The sequence below is a fragment of the Leucopleurus acutus genome (genome assembly GCF_964270905.1).
Source record: "Leucopleurus acutus genome assembly, chromosome: 3".
Classification (NCBI taxonomy): domain Eukaryota; kingdom Metazoa; phylum Chordata; class Mammalia; order Artiodactyla; family Delphinidae; genus Leucopleurus; species Leucopleurus acutus.
In genome coordinates this window covers 39,996,768-40,005,165 of record NC_139145.1, presented here as the reverse complement: position 1 = coordinate 40,005,165, position 8,398 = coordinate 39,996,768, and positions in this window count along the sequence as shown.

Below are 8,398 nucleotides of genomic sequence, written 5' to 3'. Positions count from 1 at the left end.
GTTAGTTATCTCATAGGTGGTATTTCATTTCTGAAAAGGAGGAAGAATAATAATTATATTACCTGCACTGTCTTTCCCCCTAGAGTTGGGACACTCACTCATAGAGATGTTTGGTAAACAATCAAACTATGTAGAGAATTATTATTAATATTACATAAATATTATTTGAGGATGAAAGTTAGTGGGCTTAGCAAACATTTAATAAGCATCTATTACGTGTCAGTCCCTGGCTAGGTGCTGGGGATCTAGAGGTAAACCAAATAGGCTTGGTGCCTGGCCTCGTGGAACTTAGAGTCTAGTGAGGATGATACAAGTGGTTTCATGTGAAATAAGTGTTGCAGAAGAGGAAGACACTGAATATGAAACTGGGAGGCCAGGGGAAGGCCTGGGGAAGTGATGCCCAGTTGAGCCTGAGGGAGAGGGTGAGAGCTCTAAACATGACTGAAAGATGACATGTGCAGTGGGGTTTAGTGTGTCAATTCACAGGTGGCTGGAAAGGGGACCTCTGTCCACCACCCCCTCTGGGTACCTTGGTCTGTTCCCAGATGTGTCAGGAATGGAAAAGGTGAGGGATCCCGGCTTAGGATGCCAGGAGGCCATTCAGAATCTAAAGGGCTCAGGAAAGCCCCTCTCCTAGGGTAGAGTAAGAATCTCAATGTGTTACGCATGGGACTCCACTGCGACACAAGTTGAAATCACTGGCATGCCCTTATTGGCAAGAAGATGGTTAATGAACAGTATAGGGAAGGGCAGTGGTGCCACACTCAGCACCCGGTAAATAAATGTTTACTGGTTGGCTGAATGGGAACAGATGTTTTTCCAGCGTTTGGAGGAGTCCTGGAACCCAGGTCCCCTGAAGCTCCCCCTTGGGGCCTTGTCTTGTGGATCCTTGCAGTGGTGATGGCATCACAGAGCAGGAAATCCAAAGTACTCATGAAATGGCTATTTCAGGAGCTGCTTCAAGCTGGAACGGGGCTCAGGACTTCTCCCCAGTAGCCTGTTTATGTCTTTTATTCAGTCCACAAACATGTATTACCTATTATGAGTGTGGAGACAAGGAGATGAACTTCTGGTCTACAGGGAAAATGAATGTGAGCACAAATTACTGTAAGATGCAAAATACAATACATGTCATAGGGAAGGTACAATGTGTTATAAAAAATTAGAAGTCTTTCCCCCTTTGATTCATTTCAGTTCATTCCATAGTTTCATTCATTCTAGAGAACGTGGATACATTATGACACTGATGGCCACAGAGAGTTGACAGTCTGGCAGGGGCAGCCATGTGCCAGATGGGGTAGATTCGCTTGTTCCACGCCTCTCATCGAGTGTGCCTTCCTATACTGCAGAGGCCAAGAAGCTAAAGATCTGTTTTCTAGGCTCCTTGCTGCTGGGTTCCTGTTTGAGATTTAGGTTTAGCTAGTCCTGTGTTCTGTGTAAGACCTGAACTCAAAACTGAGTTAGGAAGAAAAACCAGTTGAGTTAGGGGCAGAGGAGACAGCGGCCTGGGAGGACTCCATTTTGCTGGGTCTGACCCAAAAGGTACAGCACAGCTCTGGAGTTCTGGCAGTAGCTCCCAGTCCTCCGATTACACCTAAGGTGGTGTGTTCCGGTAGCCAGAGACTGGGCTAGTGGCTCCCTGAGCTCTTGCTTCCAGGTTGTGGGTGGGATGGGGAGGGATGGTGGTCAGTACTGGGGTGATGTTCTAGGAATCATTCCTGGAGGCCCAGGCACAACTTGCTCTGCCCTGATTCTGAACTCAGTTGATTCTCTTTATTAAATCCGTGTCCGCTTAAAAGAGCTAGAAGGGTTTTGTCTCTTCACTTGAACCCTAATTGATATGTCATGCTGTGAACTATAGGTGCTGGAAAAGTCAGAGAAGGGAGATGAGTGCACAGCAGAACAAGCAGGGAAGAAATCCAGAGGACTGCTGTTCTTTCCTCTTTCAATTCCACCTCCTACCCTCAGCCCCTCTTCGATCCTATAATCAACCTTCAAATTAATTAATTAATTGATTAAGTATCAAACAACTACAGTGTACAAGGCACTGTGATGTTGGGGGTCACAGTCATGAACAGATACCCAAGGTCTCTGTCTCCATGATGCTTATGCAAAGACAGATATTCTACTAGCACTCAAACACAGAATTCAAAATTGTGGTAAGAGTTATGAAGGAAAAGAAGAGGGAACTGTGGCACAGAATGATGGTGTGGAGTCTGCGAGAGAACTTATTTTGATTGGGAGATCTGGGATGATCGCTCAAATAGGTAACGTTTAAGGTGAGCCGCACAGGATAAAAAAGGGCCAGCTGTGCCAAGGTGGCAGAGGAGGAGGGGGAGAGGCGTCAGCAGAAGGAGCAGAGTGTATGAGAGCTACGTTAACCTATCTCAACATCTTCCTATGCTCCCTGTGTAACAGTCATAGGATGATGCCTCGACTCTGTAGCCTTTCTGTAGCCTCACTAACTGAAAGCCCTCTATGATTTGACGTCTTTCCAGATATGTCTCCTGTTTTTCCTGTGTGATGGCGTTCCTCAGCCTCGGCACTGTTGACATCTGGTGCTGGATGAGTCTTCCTTGTGGGGACTGTCCTGTGCCTTGTCGGATGTTTAGTCTCTACCTCTGGCCTCTACCCTCTACATCAGGGGTCCCCAACCCCCGGGCCATGGACCACTACCAGTCCGTGGCCTGTTAGGAACCAAGCCGCACAGGTGAGCAGCGGGCAAGCGAGCGGAGCTTCATCTGCCGCTCCGCATCGCTCCCATTCCCGCCTGAACCATCACTCGCATTACCTCCTGAACCAACCCCTCTGCCCACCGCCCCGGTCCATGGAAACATCGTCTTCCACGAAACCGGCCCCTGGGTGCCAAAAAGGTTGGGGACCGCTGCTCTAGATGACAATACTAGGCCTCTGCCCCTAGTTGCGACAACCAAATATATCTTCAGACATTGCCAAATGTTCCGACAGGGGCAACATCGCCCTCCTTTGAGAACTGCTGCCCCGTGGGTAGCCCTCCTTTGGTCAGGTGGTCTTCTTGCTGGCTCCTGAATGCACCTTTATGTTTCTGTACCTCCCCTTAAGCAGTTCCCTCTAACTATTACCTGTCTTCCACAAAGCCTTACCCATATGTCTACTAGAAATGCATGGCTTTTCTCTGCCCAGCATCCCTCTGTCCTTTGGGGAATTTGTACTGGGTGACTGATGTGTTTTGAGTGGTAGAGGAAGAGTGCTCTGCCTGCCCAGGCATGTGGACCAGGTACCCTTTCCTGTGCCCAGTTAAGAGCCCAGATGGTGGACGTGAGACCCAAGCAGAGCCAGCCAGTCTTTCCATGGGCTTTCCATGACACGGCCCTCTTTTCTTCTGAATTGTTAACTGTAAGTACAGAGCCCTGGGCTGCCACCGGCAGGGAGCCTGCCATTTGTAGAGAGCCTGCTTATGGCAGGAGACAATGACATCAATACACAAGTAGGAGCAGATTCAAGAAGAACTGAGAGGTGGAGGGAGAGTTCTGTGAGCACATTATTAGAGCCCTTAGTTCAGAGACTTGTGCTAAAGCATTCGCATTCTTATATTCTCTCTCTCTCTTTTTTTTGAATGCTTTTTTATTTTTATTTTTTTTATTTGAAGTGGGCCTCTCACTGTTGTGGCCTCTCCCGTTGTGGAGCACAGGCTCCGGACGCGCAGGCTCAGCGGCCATGGCTCACGGGCCCAGCCGCTCCGCGGCATGTGGGATCTTCCCGTACCGGGGCACGAACCCGTGTCCGCTGCATCGGCAGGCAGACTTTCAACCACTGCGCCACCAGGGAAGCCCTCTCTCTCTCTTTAAGCTAGTTTGGATTGTTTCCGTCAGTTACTACGGAAAGAGTCCTAATGTAATTTCCTTCAATGCTTGGTTCAAATCTCTCCTCTTTCATGAAATCCTTTCAACACAGGACAGTCTGAAGAAAATGCTTGCTTTGAATCTGTAATTGTTGGTTTTCTGGAGCCAGCAGCCAGTTCTGTGCCTCTCTTCCCAACTTTGAGTTTAGTGACGTCATCCTGCCATTTGAAATCATCATAGTGAGAATAATTACACCACGGAAATCCACAAATACTACAAATCAAGGCTCTCTTTTTCCCACCTCAGCCTGTTTACCAGCGCGCCACAGTCTAAATCTTCTCAGTTGTACCACCTATTTCGATATTAATCATGTACTAATTCATGACATCTTTTGCTTTTTGAATATGGTGAGGTTGGGAAGACAAGTGCCCCCAACATACGCTGCATGTGAGTCTTCAGAATCTCAAAGGAGGAAGGGTCCTGAGAAATAATTTGGTCCATGGTCTTCATTTCATACACAAGGACGAAGAGGTCCAGAGACATTCAGTGACTTAGTAGTCAGTTGTGGAGTCAAGGCCAAGTCCAAGATCTTTTTTTTTTTTTTTCCAAGATCTTTTGACTTACGTGCATTATTAAAATGCGGGCCTTCCTAGTCTTCCTGTATGTCTTTTTCAACCTTTCCTTTCTCTGGTTTGGGTACAGAAGAGTGTTTAAAAACGATGTTGAATCATTCCAAACTGCTAATGGCCAAGATCCAAGTTGTCAGTGCTTACTTTCAACAAGGGACTTTGGGGCTGTGAAGTCTCCAGAATGAGATAATTCCAGATGGGGTCTTACTAATGTGGCAGCACTGGGAGACAGCTGTTAGTAGACGGGACTTGCTGCCTTTGCATGGAAAGAGCATGATGTTGGAGTGAAGGCTGGCTGCTCTGTGTATTATATCACTTAGAATGAAACAAGATGATAGTTGAACTGTAAGGAAAGTTTTGCGGATTTATAAAAATTTAAAATACACAATTTTGTTTTTTCTGGCTGCGTTGGGTCTTCGTTGCTGTGCACAGGCTTTCTCTAGTGGCGAGCGGGGGCTACTCTTCGTTGCTGCGAGCTGTGTTCTTCGTTGCTGGGCTTCGTTGCTGTGCGTCTTCGTTGCTGGGCTTCTCATTGCGGTGGCTTCTCTTGTTGCGGAGCATGGGCTCTAGGTGCGCGGGCTTCAGTAGTTGCAGCACGCGGGCTCAGTAATTGCAGCACGCGGGCTCGGTAATTTCGGCATACGGGCTCAGTAGTTGTGGCGCTTGGGCTCTAGAGCGCAGGCTCAGTAGTTGTGCCACACGGGCTTAGTTGCTCTGTGGCATGTGGGATCTTCCCGGACCAGGGAGCAAACCCGTGTCCCCTGCCTTGGCAGGCGGATTCTTAACCACTGCTCCACCAGGGAAGTCCCACAACTTATTTTTTAATATAGCTGTTCTATTTCCTGTAATTATTTCTTGGAAGTGTGCATAAGGATATCCATTGCAACCTTGTTTGAACTAATAAAAGACTGGAAACAATCTAAATGCCAAGTAATAGGGGACTAATTAATCATTATACATACATACATAGAGGCAGAACTCTTTGTACTATTATGGAATTATCTTCAAGACATATTGTTTAGTGAGAAAAATAAGAAGCAGAACAGTGTGTATAGTTTGCTACCATTCAAATTAAAAAAAGAAGAGGTGGGGGCTTCCCTGGTGGCGCAGTGGTTGAGAGTCTGCCTGCCGTTGCAGCGGACATGGGTTCATGCCCCGGTCTGGGAAAATCCCATGTGCCGCAGAGTGGCTGGGCCCGTGAGCCATGGTCGCTGAGCCTGCGCGTCCGGAGCCTGTGCTCTGCAACGGGAGAGGCCACAACAGTGAGAGGCCCGCGTACCGTGAAAAAAAAAAAAAAAAAAGAAGAGGTGAGGAAAACACAGACACACATGTTTGTATGAACACAATTTATCCCTAGGAGGATATACAAAAAATTGCAACAGCAGAAGTTGTCTCTGGAGAGAGGGACTGGAAAACAGCAGTAAGAGAGAGGCGTATTTTCTCGCTTAGGTCTTTTGGAACAATTTTTTTTTTTTTTTAAAGAAAACTGGAACCATGATTTTTTTTTTTTTTTGGTAGTACGCGGGCCTCTCACTGTTGTGGCCTCTCCCGTTGCAGAGCACAGGCTCCGGACGCACAGTCTCAGCGACCATGGCTCACGGGCCCAGCCGCTCCGCGGCATGTGGGATCCTCCCAGACCGGGGCACGAACCCGTGTCCCCTGCATTGGCAGGCGGACTCTCAACCACTGCCCCACCAGGGAAGCCCCTCCATGATTTTTTAAAATTAATTAATTAATTAATTTTTGACTGCGTTGGGTCTTCGTTGCCACGTGGCATTTCTGTAGTTGCAGCGAGTGGGGGCTACTCTTCGTTGTGGTGCACGGGATTCTCATTGTGGTGGCTTCTCTTGTTGCGGGGCACGGGCTCTAGGTGCGGGCTTCCGTAGTTGTGGCTCGCAGGCTCTAGAGCGCAGGATCAGTAGTTGTGGCGCATGGGCTTAGTTGCTCCGCGGCATGTGGGATCTTCCCGGGTCAGGGCTCGAACCCGTGTCCCCTGCATTGGCAGGCGGATTCTTAACCACTGCAACACCAGGGAAGCCTGAACAATTTGATTTAAAACAATGGAAATCTTTTACTTACTCAACACTCCTCCCCTCAATAAAAAAAAAAAACAAGGAAATGCCGTATTGCACTTTTTAGAAATTCTTCCTTTGCTGTGATGGATGAGCCAGATCTGGGGATGTGGCAGAGAGTTTAGGGAGTTAATAATAATAAACCCCCAACAATTATAGACTTTCTTTTTAAAAAAACATTTTCAAAGAACAGTCTCTTACAGTCTTCCAAGTTTGGGACAAGTATTTTCCCCATTGTATAGTCGAAGGAGCTGAGGCCCAGAAGCAGGGCCATCTTCCCAAGGTTACACAGTAGGCGAGGGACAGAGTTGGAATGAGAGCTCATATCTCGCCCAGGCATAAGTTCCTTCTTCTAGACAGTGTTTAGCTGGGCAGAGGGCTTCAACAAGCAGAGTAGTTTTCACGGGAAGGAAAAGAAGAACCAGAGAGTTATAAGAAGCTCTTCTGGCCTGAGGTTTCGGAAGAGTTAAAGGCCTTGAGACAGCTACAATCCCAGAGCAAATGAAGTCAGACCAAAATAGACACCACTTATATTCTAGGGGAAATGACCCAGAAAAGATTCAGCCAGTTTCCAGATGTAGCTTGAAAGGCTTCAGTTGGAGAGACTTCATTTTGGAATCTCATGCAAAAACCTCTCTTGATGAGGTTTCTCAACTCAGTATGTGGATCAGAAATGAACAGACATTTGATTTGAGGGAGATGCTCTGCTAAGAAGGTCTAGAGGCTTGTGCTTTGTAGAATCAAGCTTAGAGAAAGTAACCTATGAATGAGTATAGAAATAAAGGCTTTGCCATGCTTTGCCAGCATAATTTTGGGAGGGAATATGAGAAACGTAGGGTCTATCCCCGCCTTTTGGCTGAGATGAAAAGCAGAAATCCCAGACTGAGGAAATGAGGCTTGATGAAACTGCATAAATGAGATTTAGCTAGTGGCTAAAAGAAATGTTTTATCTGTTAGCTGTTGTGAAGTGGAAGGAGACTAATTTCTCAAAATCTGTGTTTTAAAAGACTTCTACACATTTCCTTTAAATAATACTCAGAAGACACTTAACTGTACATGTCTCATCCACTTAATTTATTATGGGTATGATAAAAAATTTAAAACATTAAAGCATACAAGAGTGTGTCTACCATGCTACTGCTTATGAAGGAAAAAGGTTACACACACAGACACACACACACACGTTTATGTGTAACCACACTTTGAAGACATGTAGCCTGGTAGCCTTGGCTGTGTCTTGGAGGAGGACTGTGGAGCTGAGATGGGGTGGGAGGTACAGCCTTCACTGTACTGTCTCAATTTACCAGATGCCTGTTTTACATATTAAAAATAAAACACACTCTTAAAAAACCTCAAAGGGAAAAACGTAGCTTTATAATGGAGAGATGTGGCGGCCACGCTGTTAACCAAGTAGGGAAATTTAGCATTACCAAGGGCATAAAACCTGACATTATATGATACATCCAGGGTTTTAACCTGAATATAATTAAGCCTTCACACCTAACCTCTGATTAGCAGAAAGTATAAGGAATAGAGAAACTAGTTAAACAACACAGGAGAAAACAGTCAATTCAGAGAGTGGGATATTCTTTAAAATGTTAAATGTCATGGAAATATTAAAAGGTGGTTCAAAAAATTAGGAATAAAAGATATTTTGGGGGCAATTGGAAGAACTTTGAATATGGTCTGATTATTAGACATATTAGGGAATTATTGTAAATTTTCTTGTGTGTGAATAATGGTTTTGTGGTTATATAGGATAATGTCCTTATTCTTAGGAGATGCAATGCTGAAGTATGGAGGGGAGAAGACACATGGTGTTGGGAAGTTACTTTAAAATGGTTCAGAAAACACACATGAATGCACAGACACTCAC